The 18123-nt window shown below is 40.2% G+C and overlaps 1 long non-coding RNA gene across 1 annotated transcript; it reads left to right on the top strand.

Moving 5' to 3' along the window:
* Positions 1–747: 747 nt before the first annotated feature.
* Positions 748–9543, top strand: LOC105730360 (uncharacterized). Its single transcript, XR_001110467.1, has 2 exons — positions 748–824; positions 9019–9543. It is a non-coding gene; the product is annotated as an uncharacterized LOC105730360 (long non-coding RNA).
* Positions 9544–18123: the final 8580 nt, after the last annotated feature.

Genomic DNA, 18123 nt, shown 5'->3' with positions numbered 1-18123 from the left:
AGCTCCAAAAGCTGAGCTTTTCCTAAAACAGCCATAACATCCAGCTTTATTTCACATTTGTCTTTACCTTGCTGCTTCTCCTGAATAAAGCCCTATGACAAAAATCGGTAACAAAATTATTAACTGTAATCATTTTTATCTTAAACCAATTCACTTATATTTAATGACCACTAAAATGGGTGAGTTAAAAATAACCTTGTATTCTATGTCTCCTTCTAGGTGATTGGCGTCTCTTTCCATTCAGAATTGGAGAAAATACCAAAGCTCAGCAGCAATCTTCCTTCTAGAGGCTTGTTGGAACTCCAAACACATACCCTGACAGATACAACAGGGATTAATGAGCCATGACCAGAAGTTTGATTTTTCTGTCAAGTGCTCCCATCCGTCTTTAATAAACAGAAGAACAACATAAACTCCATTGCCTGCTCTCCACTGCTGAAACTGAGCTGGTTGCTCCTGGTACCGTGTGTGTTGAGCTGAGTTATGATTCTAAATGACTGACAAATGCTTTTACAAGCCCCTTTGGTCTGCTACTCTGGTGACTGGCTTTGCTCCCCAAGTTCCATTTCTTTACCTCTGTTCAACGTGGGCAGCTCAGTGCTTTGCCAAGGGAAACCGTCAAATGTAATATCACATTTACAACTAAATGGCTTCCATTTAGTGTCTATGCACTGGTGCACTATCTGTGGTGTAAAACTGCCAAAATACCCACTGTTTTCCCTTTTAGCCATGCTGTGTGCTTTTTTGCAGACGGCTGTCTCCTATGAGGACCAGAAGTTGAGCCAAGGCACAGAGAATTTATAACAGCAGATGGTGAGAACCAGGTATGATCGCAGAGCAACGCCTGATGTCATGGCACTCTTCCTCTATTCTGATGAAGCTGTATTTTGTTTCAGGAAAATATCTCTCATTAACAAAAATAATTGCTCCATCCACATTCACTGAAAAGCTGTTTGGCTTTAAAAAAAGAGAGGATTATACTGCAAAAATTATTAGCAACAAGAAGGTATTTGTTTTCTTTCTTTTCTTTTATCTTCTTGGTCTTGCAAAAATAAACTAGGATTTATGTGGGACATTTATTTCTTTATTCCCTGAGATTGTTGCTGAAAAGACTGGCTGCCTTAAACCAAGCTGACCACAGGATGTCCCCAGTGTTCTATGAAAATTCCACTGAAAGGGCATTTACCTGGTAATGCAAAACTTGGTTCTTAAAGAAGAGAGGTCAGAGCACATGGATGTGGTCACATCTACAATTTTAAAGAAAATCTCGTTTTGCAGAGGCAGCCTCAGTGTCATCAGATAAGATCAAAGCAGATCTGAATGGAGGTTGTCCTTGAAGAAGAGTGTGCCACCTACAAGTAAAGCCACTAAACTTAACAGCCCAGAGCTGCTATTTAATTGCCCCTGAAGAGAAGTCACCCTGAGGTGGAGTTAATAACCAATACTAGATCTTTTTTTTCTTTCGCTTTAATTTTCTTTGAAAGTTTCATGCTCAAGCAATGTGGTGACCAATATCTAATGAAAATATTCTGCTCAAATACCTTCCTTGGGCTGACATATTTGGCAAATCCCAAAATGAGAGTCTGAATGAGCACCAAAGAGAAAATATTTGAAAGGATAATGAATATGCATCTAAACTTATTGAGTTAACACATTTTAAAATAGAAATGAGTTAAATATTTAACTCAATCTGCTCTGGCATAAGGGCAGGGGTGACATAGCCTTGGTGCAAAAAGGCAGCTATGGACTAGGTGTTTAACGGAAGACTCCCAGAGAAGGCAGTGGGAAAGGGCAGATCCATCTGTCACTGAACTCATGGAGGCATGGTGTGGAACTGTGTGTGTAGAACATTCCTTCTGTCTTTTCATAGATTGATAGGTCACAGAGTTCAGTGCTAGGTCAAGTCACCCAAGGACCAAGGCAACTCGTCAGCCTCCTCTCTGGCCTGGGTGATCCCAGGTTCAAGCAGATTTCTGTTGGTTTATGTTATTCAAGCTTTGTGAGTTGAGTCAACAAGTATATTACACTGATCAATTCCACTGGTGTTATAATAACCCTCACTTCTGCTTGATTTGAACTTGTCTCCAGACTGTGAGTGTCTGTTCTTTACCAGGGAACAGTCACAGAGCATGCAGCTTCATCTCAGTGAAAGTATTCAAGGGCCTGGATGGAGCCTGTTTCCCCATACTTTTTCTTTTGAAATTAATTTTTATGTATAAGTGACATAATAAGTGAACATACTTATGAGATACAGTGTGATGTTTCAATGCATGTATACATTGTATAAATGATTAAGTCAGGATAATTACCATATTATTTGTCACTTTAAACATTTATCATTTTTTTGTAGTGATAACATGCAAAATGTTCTCTTCTTGACATCTTGAAATGTACAGAACATTGCTCTTTGCTATAGTCATCCTACTATGTAATAGAACACCAGAATTTATTCTTCCTTCCTAACTGCAACTCTGTATCTATTGATCAACCTCTTACCCCTCCCCTCTCCAGGCTCTGATAACCGCTATTCTACTCTCTATTTCTATTAAGGAAACTTTTTCAGATTCCAGTTATGAATGAGATATGCAATATTTGTCTTTCAGTGCCTGACTTATTTCACTTAATAATGTCCTCCAGGTTGATCCCTTTCATTTATATACCAGTGAACTTCTGTTATTTTAATCTGAACTTCTGTTATTTTTAAACATTTGAATGAGGCCATGTTTTTACTGATGTGGAGGCTGTTATGAGCTGAATTGTATTTCACCAAATTCCCATGTTGAAGTCCTAACCCCCAGTACTTCAGAATGTGGTGGTATTTGGGGATATGGTCTTTAGCAAGCTAACTAAGGTTAAAGCTTGTCATTGGGGTGGGTCCTAATCCAATGTGACTGATGTCCTTGTAAAAAGAGGAGATTAGGGCACAGACATGCACAGAGGGAAGACCATGTGAGGTCACAGGGAGAAGGTGGCATCTACAAGCCAAGGGGAGGGGCCTCAGAGGAAATCAACCCTGCCCACACCTTCATCTCTGACTTGCAGCCTCCAGAATTGTAAGGAAATCAATCTCAGTTTTTTAAGTCACTCAGCCTGTGACACTTTGTCATGACAGCCCTAGCAAACGCATACAGAGGCAAAAAAAAAAAAAAAAATTCAGTATGGTAATCCTAGTTATTAGTCACTAGCTCTTTGCTTAAACATAGCTCTCCTATGCTGGGCACAGTGGCTCACGTCTGTAATCCCACCCAGCACTTTGGGAGGCCGAGGCGAGATGATTACCTGAGGTCAGCAGTTCGAGACTAGCCTGGCCAACATGGTGAAACCCTGTCTCTACTAAAAATACAAAAATTAGCTGGGTCTGGTGGCACATGCCTGTAATCCCAGCTACTTGGGAGGCTGAGGCAGGAGAATTGCTTGAGCCCAGGAGACAAAGGTTGTGGTGAGCTGAGATTGTGACACTGCACTCCAGCCCGGCCAACAGAGGGAGACTCTGTCTCAAAAAACAACAACAGCAAAAACATAGCTCTCCGAACTCAATAATGATGGCTGATATCAACTTGGTAGATTCTGTGCATTCTATTAAGAGATTTACATACATTAATTCAGATAATTATCAAGGCAAACTTCTGAGGTTAAAATCCCCATTTTTCAGATGAGAAGACTGAGGTGAGGACCCCAGTCCCATCAGCCTATAGGGCCCACACTTGACAATTAGTACAAAATCTTTCAAACCATGAAGAGGATCACAAAAAGGTAGAAAATAAAGTTGTGCCATTTTCTTCATATTCCTGTTTTATCTGCTAACTTCTGACACAATATTTTAGCCTCGTGTGGGTAAACCTTGAATAGAATACACTTGACCTACACATGCCCTGATTACCCCAGAGTTAAGCTTGATTTCCACGCCTTTTCCCTTTTTTAGAGCACATCTATATCCATGGGTATATTCCAAATTATCTAATCTAATCTTCCAAATTACCTACTACTACTGATTCCCCATGGATTGTATGAAGAAGCCCAGGCTGGATAGGAGTGAGCAGGACACGATGAGCATTGAGTGAGTGAGGCCAGTGGCTGGGCATAACCCAGTTGGTGAATCCATGATTCACATGGAATTGGAGACCTGGGGACCCAGGCAGGCCTTATAAATCTTCTGGTCCATTTAATTCATGGTTCTTTTTCGGCACTTATCATAGTCTGGACTGATTTAGAGTGGGCTCTGTGTGTGTGAGTCTTCCCTTCCCACCCCTGAAACAGGGTTCCCTGCAGACACAGTGCAGGGAGAGAAGCACCAAGAACTCCTCCTTCAGCAGCGGTGCACAATGACACCCAGGGGTGTGTCCTTGGGGTTGTAACTTGCCAGTGTGTACTAGTGCTGGACCAGCCCAGGGGCTGGCTTGGCTCATAGTCCAGTGCTGTTTCCGTGACAACGCACTGCTTTATAGAAATACTCACATTTTTTTTTAAAGATACGCTGATAGATAATTATTCTCATCACAAAGGAATATGTTACTGCGAGGAAGGATTCACTGTCTAGGACCATGAGCTTTGTAAGAAAGCAGGGGCATGCGCTTGAAACCAAACTTGAAACTGAAAAATAAAAAACAGCAGCAGACATTCACCACCTCAAAAAATGAGAAAACCATATTGACCTTCTGGTTTTGAAATTGTTTAATAACTGGAAACTAGTTTCAAACTTGAGTTTGGCATAGTTCTAAGAACTCAGTCAAGAGGAATACAAAATCCTATTTTTAAAAGACAGCTGCTACATTTTTAAAGCAACACCGTCAATCTGCAGTGGAGGGAAACTTATAAAGGAAATGTACTTAAAATGTTTTATAGCTAATGTATGTATAAAGTAAAATATAAAGAAAATCCATATATTTTTAACAATCACAGAGTATTAAAAGCATCCATTTTTAAGGATTATGGAAAATATTCAGGTCATTATTTGTTCAACTCAACCATTTAATTATGTGAATGTCTATTTCAAAATACCCAACTGGAATCTCAGGGGATATGTGTGAGTGTTCTATCCCATGACTCTTTATAATAATAAAAATAAGCAAAAAGTAAATACAATTTGGGTTTAAATAGCTTTCCTCTTTCCTTTGGCCACTTGGGCCTTGGTTTCGTTTAATTAATCTGTTCATTTCTGGTGAGACCATCTCTTGGCAATGCTTTGGGATACTTGGGATTCCTGGAGTGCAGAAGAACAGTCAGTGTGGTTTCACACTGAATTGTGCGGTTGGAGGTGGGTCTGTTGCAGTCATTCTGGAAACATTCCTCCTCCTATCTTGTGTGTGATAAGAGATTTGATGAACTTTTCAGCAGCTTCTGCCTGTTTTCAGCATCTACGGCGCGTCAATTTTCTGGCTGGACTCACCAGCTTAGAGAAAGCAAACAACTTAGAAAAATCACAAAGCACAGTGCAGGTGCCCCACTGGAGGGGGGACACATTTTTGCATTTCTCTGCTGCTATGCTGGGTGTTGACTTCTGTTAATGAATATTTAAGCCTGGGAACTTGCTTGGTTTTCGCCCTCACATCAGGCATTCTCCGGCCCTACCCCTGAGGGGTGAATTGTGCAGGTGGGGTGGGGTGGAGGGAGAGGAGCGCGAAGGCAGGGATGACTGCCCACCTTGGATGCCTTTTCCAGCACGATGCTCTGACTAATGAGCAGAGACCACTGCTGAAGAGCAAGGCTGGGTCTCCTTTTCCAGAGACTGAGCCCATTACCCTCTCGGCCCCGCTAGCTTGCGGGCACCCAGCCTGCCTCCCAAATGGATGACTTCCGGCTCGCCCTGCGGCTCCCAGTCCTGGTGCCAGTGGCCGTGAATAACCTTGCTTTTGTGTGTATTTATTTTATTTTGAATTTCTCCACCCTGGATCTTTCCACCTCCAAACCCCACCCCCTGCTTGCTGGCCCCATGTGGTGATGTTTCTTGAAATGTTAGATTCTTTCTTCCTCTATCCCCCCTCCAGTTCTGGAAGCATTTTGTTTCTGTACTGCTTTGTGAAGCTGGTGCTGAGTCCAGATCCTTGGGGCTTTAAAGTTGAATTAATTATTAAACAGGAAGGGAGCAGTACTTTCAGCAGGCGCCAAGTAACTATACTTAAACTGCAACCTGGCACTGTTTTTCCCACCCTTGTGCTGTGGTTTGCTGAAGGCAACTGGAGATTTTTATTCTAGTTTTAATCAAGCATTTCTGTAAGTTTTCAGGCAGTTAAGATTTGGCAGCAAAAGGCTGGGAAGTCAGTCTTCATCACCTCCTGACCAGTTTGGCCAAAGAAAAAATTAAAAAAAAAAAATCAGAAGTACTTTCCCAGTTCATAAATCGATCTGAAATTGCCCACTTTCTCTGGGTTGCTTTTCCTGAGGACGGGGTGGGCATTTCTCTCAAATATATGTGTACTTCTTATTGATCAGCTTCCATTTGTAGAGAATGGTGCTTTTCAAATAAAACCATCAGAACAATGGCTTTAGTTGATGTGCGATTGTTATAATCATTGGTTTAATTTAGGGGTTATAGTAAAATATGAAACCCTGTATTTAAAAATACTCAGGAAGGCTGGGTGCAGTGGCTCATGCCTGTAGCCTCAGCACTTTTGGGGGCCAAGGCAGGAGGATTGCTTGGGATCAGGCATTCAAGGCCAGCCTGGCCAACATAATAAGTTTCCTGTCTCTATAATAACGAGAAATTAGCTGGCCTTGGTAGTACACCTGTAGTCCTAGCTAGTCAGGAGGCTGAGGTGGGAGAATCACTTGGGCCCGGGAGTTTGAGGCTGCAGTGAGCTAGGATATTGTCACTGGACTCCAGCCTGGGCAACAGAACAAGGTGCTGTCTCTAAAAAAATAATCACAATAATAATAAAGTAAAAATAAAAATACATGTGAAGACACACCACAGAATTTCTTGCTTTTCTGAGGCTCTGCATTGATGCTTTTCAGAAATTCGCAACTCAAAGGAGTTGGTGGGTCACCTTAGCCCAGATACTGAATATGGGCATTCTCACAGAGCTATATGAATGAGACAGCACCTGTGTTCTAGAGAAACCCAAAGCCTTCCTAAAGGTATCGGACTAATACCTTTAAATGGCAGCAAGACGCTTTCTGGAGGCTGTCCCTGCAGCAGGCTGGCCCTCTGATTTTCACCTGGCTCCTGGCGTTTGGTGGTGGGCCTTTCCCAGTCTTGGCTGACTGCTCGGCAGGAAGCATGCTAGGAAGTGCTCTGCTCAGCTCCATTAAGTCTCACCCTGTAGCTGAGCAGCGGTGCAGGCTGTCAGTGTAGGGAGGGAGGAAGAGCTCTCTGGGTGCAGCTGGGTGCGTAGGCAGGAGTGTGAAGCAGCCTCAAGAGGAAAGAGAAAAACGATTTGGTTAAAAATTTAGATTCATGCATATAAATTTGGAACAGGGGGAAAAAAAGTAAGCCCAAAACACACAACCCTCCCGCACCCCTCCCAGTAGGCTTGTGATGAAGTGTGCATGTGAGAACAGCTCAGAACTGAAACACTGTACAGTCATGTCGCCCCTAATGGTGTGCTGGGAAACCTTGCAACAGATATATCCTTAGAACTTTGCAAAAATGAGACGTTCTGTGAGCCTTCAGTCCAAATACTATTTTTTGGACTTATTTTCCATTCAGGAATTTTTTAAAAAATGTATTCTTGCTGACCATTCTTAATTTAAAAAAATATTAAACATTTTCATCATATAATTTGTAATTATATGTATAATTTCCATCAGCCAATAGAGAATTATAATCAATGAATAAATTTACTTACAATAAACAAAAAATTGTGGCCCACTGGCTAATTGAAAAAGATTAGTTAGAAGAAACCAGATAAATTTACACTTCTAGGAATTTATCTAAGCTCAAAATATCAAGCATGTCTATTTTTTCTGAATTGCCACCTTTTCCAGGGAGTGATCCTTTCTCGATAAATCATCCTCTGACCTTGGTGTTGAGATTGTCGTGGGGCTTCCCACCTCAGGATGTCAAGTTTGGTCATATTATTTAGGACTCTATCATGGCCACATTGCGCTTCTAACAACAGCAAATAATTTAAAACCCAGAGTGAAAATGATATATTCCTCATCAACCAATATTTGGAAAATATATTTATTAAATGCACAACTTTTGTACAATTTCTATCTGTTCTTTATGTTCCATTTTCTTTCCGGAAAACATTCTGCACTGGTTTTAAAATCACATGATACAGTTTCTAATCTTTAAGCAAAAGTCCTCGTCCTTTATATTTGGAAATGGGTTGATACTCTCATGCCTCACCCATGGGAAGTTTGCAATGTAAAATTTTTAAAAATACTTTATTTAAAATAACCTTCCAGCAGCTGGCCTAGTCTTCTATGTTTAGATATTAGAAAACATTTGAAAAGCACTTTCACTTAGTTGGAAAGGAAAACTTTAGTCAACAATAATAATAACCCTTTAAACAAAAAAAGAATATGGAGAATTCCAAACAGTCATGCATTGCTTTGTAAAAGCCTTTTTCTTTCCCTAGTTCTAAGGATAACTCTAAAAATATTGTGTATACCCACCTATGGTTTCCCGAAGACTTTCCTCTCTGACTGCTAAAAAGCAAAAGTTAGGACATTATGTCTGAGTTGTGTCAAATATGTTCCAAAGAATCATGAGGCTTTCCTTTCACCATGAGGAATATTCATGTAGGAAGTCATCCCCTGAGCAATTGTCACCTTTTCTTATGTGGTGTTCCCAACTGCAGTGCCAGGCAGTGGAGGCTTTGGGAGAGGCTCCAGTTCCTGGGTGAGCCCACGGCCTGCCCAGACGTCGGCCATCTCTGCAGGTGTATGGGTTGCGGCCCTAGGCAAGACTGTCTCTGCCTTCCCCAAACGCCTCTAAGCCCTTCTGCGGCCCAGATGGTTCCAATTTGAGGCCTACACTCAGCGCTGGAGCTGTATTGAGTTTCTTCCCTGAAACCAACAAAACCTGCTTCAGCATTTTGCTTGGATTAAAATATTTGTCCCTTTTTTTCACAGGGCAGAAGGAGGACTCCTGAAGCCTCCGAAGGAAGGAAATCATTACAGGGCCCTACAGAAGTAGGTCATGTGCTACAGCTGCTCATAGTTTAAGAGGAAGAAACATGGGACCTCAAACCTGGAACACGACTCTTTCAAAATGCTTGTGAGCAACCCAAGAAAAACATCCTCCCGAGGCTTATCTAATAACCATGATCTCTAATCGTCTCAATGTGTGCTCATGTTTCCTTAGGAGTTTGCACCCACTTCTCAGAGCTAACGAGATGCCGAAACAGAACACAGAAAAATGTAATGAAGGAGACTTAGTAGTTTGTGTTAAAGCTAATATGGTCCATTAGGAGCTGTCATTTTTATAAACAATGAGGATATGTTACCCTCTTCTTTGGTGTAAAGTCATTCTAGGCAGGACCTGTAAACATTCAGTAATGATCTGTAGAACATGCATGAATGACAATTAAAGCGCCACTTGAAAAGTCTGCTTTCCTCACATATTTGGTTTCCTGCTAAATAAGCTTGTAAAGTTCATACATGTGTATGCATATGCTTACATTATAAAAAAAGTGTGCATTTCATTAAGAAAATCAATGCACAGATATCTTATAAGTGTTTTTGGTTCCCATTAGCTTGAGAAATATCAGAAGTGATTAGTTAAATGAGGAGCACAGGTTCTGTTTTTTTGCGTATACTATAATAATAAAACGACCACTCTTGCATGGTAGCTTAGGAAGACAAAATTATAGTTCACAACGTCATGAAAGGCATGATTACAACCTTTGAAAGTTATAAGTAAAAAAGCTTCTATAAAACCTATCTGTTGCAAAGAGTATGTTCTACAATGATTCAGATTATTTCTAAAATTTATGTTTTAATTGTGGCCGATACCAAGCAGAGACAAGACTTGAGAACGTGCATTATTTTTGAGACTTACTGAATGCACTTGAGAAAATAAAATCAGATTGACTCCCTCTGACTTTGTAAATAGAGTTTGCTCCCTTGGTCTTTCTCTCTTTTTTTTAAAGGACAAATGATTCCTTTTTATAGATTTTAGGTTTGGCAGAATTTGACTAAAAAAAAAAAGTCTTACAGACCCCTAACATTTTCTGCTGTGTACAGGAGTGGGTAGGGCGTGGGGAATAAAGAAAGGTCCAGATTAAAATTATTCTAGTTATTCACACAGACTTAAAAGCTCCAGTGACCAGTTTTGAGAAGTAGCCTTAGGCAGAACTTGCTATCAAAGAAGGCCAGGAACAAAAAACATTTAAAAGCAGATTACGAGTCCCTCCTAACAAAGCAAAATCAAATCACTGATCGATAAGTGCAGCTGGGTTAAAATTGTTTCCTTAAAAAGGCTTTAAAAACTTTTTTGAGTGATAAGCTGGAGGCTGAACCTTTTATGCTTTTGAGCAAACTCCTTCTGAAAAAATCTTTCGCATCTCTTCCAGAGGGGCCTCTTTTGGGATGAGTCGGAGTCTCTCTCTTCTCACTTAACACAAGCAGGCCCTTGGCTGGAAAAGGCTGGCAATGTGGTTTCCAAGAAAGGGAAAGATGCTCTTTGATGTAAGTCAAGCCCTCCAAGACAGTCTAGCTACTAGTCCCAACAGCATAGCTGGATTCCCCATGGTCATCTATGAACTATTTGTGCAACGCCCAAGCTGGAGTGACCATTATTGGTGTAAAATCAACTTGAAACCTAAAGAAAATCTTCAACAAAGAAAAGCCCCAGATTCCAGGTCACTTAAGCCACAAAAATGTGCTGGGTAGATTGTGGCTCGCCGTCTAGATCAAGGCCATGTGGACGATGTTGAGGCGTACCTCCCAGCGTCAGACGTAACTCAGATGCCGGCTCTTTTAATGACTGATTTCAAACAGGGCTTTTAAAAACAAGGGAAGAGGGGGGAAAAAAAAACACCAATGAACAAGTGGTGTTCAATTTATTCACATATGTTCCAAATGGCACAGAGATAAGCAAAAAAGGGTTCTGGTACGTTTTTTAATGATTTCATTATCACCAGACAAGAATGGAAAGATTGTCCAGATGCTATTGAAAAGATAGAAAAAGAAGATTAAAAAATTAAGAATAATATCTTGAATGGTTCCCTGCCCGGTTACATAAACAGTGAAAGCCGACCAATGAGATCTTTGAAGTTAGGTCTATTTGCAAGTCCATTTATTTAAAAACGAAGGTTGAGATGAAGTAGAAAAAAGAAAACTTTTAGAAAAATTTGATCTTGGCCTGGCTGTCTTCTTCTCTGCGTGAGCATCGCTTGCCTGGGGTGGACTGTCATTTGAACCAGCGATTAAGGAGGGAGGGAGGGTGAAGCAAAGCTACAGTCCCCTCCGGTGGAACAGGGGCTTGGCCAGTACCCTGCCCGGAAAGATTGTGTCACACACAGCACACATGGAAGATGGGGATTATTCCCATTGCAAGGGCTGTGGTTTGGGTCACAGATCTGCCCCTTTCCTTCTCGTGGCTGCTCCTTGTCCGTAAAAACCATCTTGGCGTGTTGAATTCCGCACTCAAAGCAGCCTCTACCTATGGAATGATCAAAACAGCACCTCTTCAGAAAGACAGCATGCCTTTTACAGCACCACAGTTCCCTTCGAATTTTCTTCCCGAAATCCAATGGATTCCTCCATTCTCTGATTCTTTTGATTCACTGCCACGCTGTCCCTGGGCTCTATTAGTGTAAAACTTTCCGGTATCTGGCAAAAGTAGTAAAATCCTCATTTCCTGAAAGCACTGGAGTTGTATATGCAGGATGGATCCTTTTCATTTATGTCGATGTGACAGTTATTTCAGCTGCTTCATCTCTGTCAGGCCTTACTCATGCTGTTTGTTTCATGGCCAAAATATTATCTGACCTATCTTGAAACCCCAAGAAAATTTCTCAGCAACAGTGTTGTTTTCTGACATTGTAAATCATCTCTCCTTCCACACAATTTTGCATGACCACGATAAAAATAAATGCGGATATCTGAATTTTATAGTTGAAAACGTTAAATGGGTACTTGTGAATTAGATTCTCAGAGTCCTAACAATATCTATTTATTATTTTGCTTATAATTCTTTAATTTTTACGAATGGGATCTCCTATCGCTTACAACAAAATAGCAACAAACACAATATCTGGAAGTGTGTTTAGTCCAGCTAAGGGCTGATCTGGGGCTGCCCGTGCAATCAAAACCTCTGCCTTGGCTCTCTGTGAGCCTTGAAAGGTAAAGCTCTCGCGCATTAACTCTCTTGGTTCACGGATGTGTTGCTGGAATTTTGTTTGTTTGTTTGTTTTGCATATGGTATGAATCATATTGGAAAGAGGCAAACTAACCTCTTTAATTCAAAATCATTTACTTAGTACCCACTATGTGCAACACCAGTGACAGAAAAGCTATACGTAAAAGCACATCAGTTTGGAATATGGTCGTGTCCAGCTTCTTGTTCATGTAAATAATTGGAAACAGAGTCAGTGCTTCCCACTTCCACAACTGAGGTGCTGTTTCCCTTAATGGTTCTCTATGTGTTCAAAGGCAGGATCATCCCTGGATTACTGTAGTTTTAGACAACACACTAACGTTCACTAACAGGGGAAGGGAAATTAAAAATGTAAATAAGTGCTTGATTCCCCACCCCCAAATATGTCAGATAACTGCTTATTTTTCACTAAATTGATGGTGCTTTCAGGTTCTGTAGGCAGAGGCTAAACACATATTATTAATATTATCCTATGTCTCCTTTTTACTAATCTTTGGTTTGGATGACTGGATTTAAGTGACATAAGCAAGAAGATATGGAAAGTGAGAGTAATCCCAATGTGAAAATCCCAGTGAGACCCTTAGTGTGCTATGGCCTGTTAGAGCAATTCTGCCTGCTTTTAAAAGTTTCTCCCTTCTCCATTCCTTCTTCTCCTGGAACTTCCGGTCTTGTTTTTCGCTAGTTCAGACAGACACTGTGTCTTCTCACCAATCTCAGCTTCCTTTTGCTCTGTATTTGTTCATTCTGGCCTGGGAAATTTACTCGTCATTCAGTCACGCGGAGTCTGTTCCACCTCATGCCCAAACAACTTTCTAAGGTTTTCATTTAAGTAAAAACTCTAGTACTGGTAAGCATTGGTTAAATAACCTTTATGAAATAAAAAACATTTAATCAAACTTGGGACTTCTTTGATGACAATCTATGTTATTCATTTTGCAATGTTTCTAGAAACTCTCCAAATTAACTTCAATGTAAATCTGGTCCTTCCACCTCCAGAGGACCTTTGGCTTGTAAAATCTCAGTTTTCCAGTTTTATTATATTCGTGTTCTTATCTGGAGCAAGTGCTCTGTGTGCTTGTGTGTGTGTTATTGTGCGTGCATGTGTTATTGTGTGGATTGTTAACTCCTGCAGGAGGACAGGACTATATCCTTTATCATCATGATCTTTTTCTTATTATTTTTTTCTCTTTTCATCATGAGTCCTATACTCACTGAATATCTATAATCGCAGAATTCCCTCAATAAATGTTGTGAAATTACTGGCAGTATTGTGCTTAGGCAAAATTCCCACAATATCAATAAAAAACTTAACCTGGAAAAGAAAGATAGAATAGAGTAGACAAAGCAGTCTAATTCTGAGCTAGTTGAAATCTATATTATGCACATCTAACAAGGAAGCTTAATAAAAAATAAAGAAAATTATTAGTTTTAAACGTAAATTTTTTTCAAAATTTCTAATTTTAAATAGGGTTCGAAATGCATAAAGCGTAGTTTGTCATCAGATAATGTATTTTCCATTATCTGACCTACTTTGCAACACCAAGAAAATTTTTCTGGCAACAGCACTGTTTTCTAACATTGTAAATAACCTCTCCCTCCACAAAATTTTATATTTGTGTAGTTTAAAACATTTGTGGTTGTGTGTGTGTGTGTGTTATGAGAGTTATTCAACTGAATAAGTGATTATCAAAAATATAATCATATTGTTTTATTTTTTATAAGTATGGATAGAATTTGCAATTCAATTTTTTTCATTTAAAACTCTGTGGTATAGCAATTAGACCATCACACCAAAAAGTAACTTAGAAAGGGACAAAGCTCATCACCATTTGTCTTGCATTGAAGGAAACATATTTCGTAGGAAATAAAGAATATCTGCCTGCATGCATAAGAGATCAGAAACAAAACAGTGGTGTCATCCACAAGGACAAGGTGGATCTAATGTATTCCCATCAGATGTCCTGGGAAGGCTTTTGAATTTTGTTTTGAAATTTACTCAGATATACAAATCCCGAGTAGAGAGTAAGCAGTGTACTGGAGTTCAGTAATCTAGGCGACATTTCTAATGTCTGACTTGAGAGAGAAGAAATGTATGAATGAGGTAAGGAATAGGCTCCTATTACTTCACTAGGAGATTTCTGCAGGGGAATTTCTGCCAACTCCAGCTCATTACGATACAGTAACAATTGTATTTCTATAGAGACACCTACTACAATTTCTGATTAACTAGGGACAAACCCAGCTCCCTGTACATCTAGTGCCACCGTTATTTACCTAGAAGTCAGCAAACCCCACAATAATATACTATTATTTTCCTAAGTAAAAGTAAATGAATGTAAATCTAAACCATCCAACCCTATTGTGCTTTAAAAAAGCATATGTTGACAGCAAGTGACAGTGGGAACTGCAGAGTTTGTCTGAATTTAATACAAATTTACACACCCAAACGACTAAAATAATGAAAGTGATAGATTAGGATATTGATGTATAATCACTGTCTAGAATGCAGAACTTATGAGCAGCCTGATCTGGAGAACAATTACTTGTAATTAAAGCTGTGCTGGTTACCAAAAAAAAAAAAAAAAAAAGAAATAATAAATAAATAGAGAAGTCCTTTGTGTATAACACCAATTAATTACTTTTTTTTTTTTTTTAGTGAGAATAGCTTTTAAATGTCTGTGCTGCTATTTATATCTGACCATGTTCAGGAGTGGGTATGAAATATGTATTGCCTAGCAGCTTTCTCAGAATACTATTTGCAACTCACGCTTTTCAGTCAGTTTTCCTCAAACCCATTTAAAAAATAGTAACATCCGTAAGACTCTAATATAACAGCAATATTAAGATTCCTGTTTTCTTCATAATTAATAAAAACAAACACCTAGACCCAGCTAGACAGTTTGTAAATCAATTTCTCTAGCTGCCAACCCCACCTGAATAATGATTCAATTATAAACACAGTGATGCTTAAATATAGCGAGTATTTTTTTCTTTGTAATTTGACTGTATTGTATTTAGCCACACAGCAGCCCTGTGGTTCTTAGTCAACCCAAAACAGGAGATGGTGGTGGTTGGTAATTGTGTCACTGAGCACTCTTTGGCTTTTGGGAGCGGGGCAGGGTCAGCTGGCTGTCAGGAGCTGAAAGAGGCTTGGCCACTGGCATCCAGCTGCCATCTCAGCTCCCAAAGGTCTGATCACTGGCTGGCTCATCCCCTGTCCCCATTTTGAGGTCCCTGCTGGAACTGGCCCTTGGGAGAAAGCCATGAGCAAGTATCGCTCATTCCCCTCCTCCACTTAGTGACAAAGCAACTTCTGTATTTTTCAGAACAGTCATTTTTTTTTCAGATGAGTTCATTATTTTCTGTGTAATCAACAGTGGCTGAATTCCTTACCTATTGTGAATCCGTTCATAAACCAGGCAACTGTATCAATTACGGGGTTCTATGTCTAGATCTGAAGTTCTGAAAAGAAAGTCACTGTAGGAAACAGATCAAAGTAAAGGTGAACATGAATTTCATTTGGGTGAATGATCTCTGAGTGTCATGTTTCTTCTTTTCTCCATTTTCCAAGGTGAATATAACATCTCTGCAATGAATTGTGGTTGGTCTGTGTTGTGGTTAGAAATGCAGGATCAGAGATTCTGCTGCCCGGATTCAATTCCTGCTTTCATCCCTTATTGCTGTAAGACGTTAAGAGACTTATCTTCAGCCAGGAGCGTTGGCTCACACTGGTGATCCCAGCACTTGGGAGGCCGAGATGGGTGGATCACTGGAGATCAGGAGTTCAAGATCAGCCTGGCCAACATGGAGAAATCCCGTCTCTATTAAAAGTACAAAAATTAGCCAGGCATGGTGGTGCTCGCCTCTAGTCCCACCTACTTGGGAGGCTGAGGCAGGAGAATCACTTGAATCCAGGAGGTGGAGAATGAAGTGAGCTGATATCGCCCCACTGCACTCCAGCCTGGGCAACAGAGTGAGACTCCGTCTCAAAAAACAAAACAAAAAAGGCGTATCTCATTAAGGATTCCATGGGTCCTCTCTGTAAAACTGTAATGGTAAGGCTGTTGTGAAGATTACGTAAGATATATATAAAGAAGTTCTTACATTGCCCAATCCAAAATAATTGCCATTAATCAGTTGCATTTAAAAGATAATGAAAACACAAAAAGAAATTACTTTCTCATGATTATTATCCTCAAATTCTTATAATATCGATCACTTCTTTAAGATGTTGAGGCATAAGTTTTCCCTGAAACACGTTTAAAAAATAATAACATCAGAAAGATTCTACTGTAAGAAGGACATTAAGATTCCTGTTTTCTTCATAACTAATAAAGACAAATTTTTTGACCCAGCTAGACAGACTGGATCTAGCTGGTTATACGTTTAGGACATTTTTCAAGAAGAGCGCATACAAAACTCTAATAGCGATTTCCTCTGTGGAAAGGGAGGGTTGGGAGAAGAAAGAAAAACTTTTCTTCATCTTTTATATTTTTCTGTAGCATTTGAATTTTTACCTTGCACAGAGATATCTTTTACACCACCTATTACAATACTCATTAACCCATAAGCGGAAATACACGTTTTAAATTAACTAGTGGACTACAGGATTCTGAAAGACCAGATCCGGAAGTGAAGAAGCAGTGCAGGAAGCACAGAGGAGCCCCCAGCTCACCTTAGGGTATCACTGGGCCATGCCGGGCCACTGAGCAATTCTGGGCCCCAGATGCTATTGCTGACCCCAGCATGCCTTAATACAGGCATGGCAGCACATGGGATTTGGACTCAGTCAGACCTGATGTTGAACATCGTTCTGTACATCAGTGATCTGTGTGCCCTTAGAGAAGTTACTTAATTTCTCTGTGCATCAATTTCCTCACTGGATATCATTTTAAAAGGAGGACCATAATGTCTGCTTTCATTTCTCCACTTCTAAATGTGCTGTGATATAAGCTCTGGCCTAAAGTAGGGTAGGGAAAGTTAGCAAATCTTGGCTCTTCTTTCCCGCCCCTAACTCCTTGTCCAGTCAACTCTCTATATATTTTTTGAGACATGGTTTCACTCTGTCGCTCAGGCTGGAGTAGAGTGGCACAATTATAACTCACTGCAGCCTCAAACTCCTGGGTTTGAACAATCCTGCTGTCCCAGCCTTCAGACTTACAGGTGCACGCTGCGGCACCTGACTAATTTAAATTTTTTTTTGTAGAGATAGATGTCTCACTATGTTGCCCACGGTGGTCTCAAACTCTTTGGCTCAAGCGATTCTAATACCTTGGCCTCTCAAAGTGCTGGGATTACACTGCACCTGACCAATTTTTAAAAAATTGTAAACATGCTAATATTTATCAGAGAGTTAAATCCCCATCCTTTTCTCTCTCTCCACCCCTTCTCCTTTTCTTTCTCCCTGACTTCTCATCTTTGTTTGTGTGTGTCTTTAAAAAGTCACCAAAAGGAAGTGTTCCTGATCTCATTGTTATGAACTGGATGCTTGTGTGCCCCCAAAAGCCATGTGTTGAAATTCTAATGCCTAAAATGATGGTATTAAGAGGGGGTTAGGTTTTGGAGGCAGAGCCCTCATGAGTGGGATTAGTGCCCTTCTGAAAGAGACCCCAGAGAGGTCCCTTGCCTTTGCCACCATGATAGGGTATAGTGAGGACAATCTTCTGAGAATGAGGACAAGAACCAAATCTGCCAGTGCCTTGATCTTGGACTTCCCAGTCACCAGAACTGTAAGAAATAAACATTTGCTGTTAACACAACCCAGTTTATGGTATTTTGTTATAGCAACATGAACTGACTAAAACCCTTGTCCAAAATGGTTTCTTAAATGAACACACAAAATAACTCCCAACTGG

Source organism: Aotus nancymaae, unplaced genomic scaffold (assembly GCF_030222135.1).
Source record: "Aotus nancymaae isolate 86718 unplaced genomic scaffold, 86718_ANA_hifiasm-v0.15.2.pri h1tg000131l, whole genome shotgun sequence".
NCBI lineage: Eukaryota > Metazoa > Chordata > Mammalia > Primates > Aotidae > Aotus > Aotus nancymaae.
This window is presented reverse-complemented; position numbering and strand designations above follow the sequence as displayed.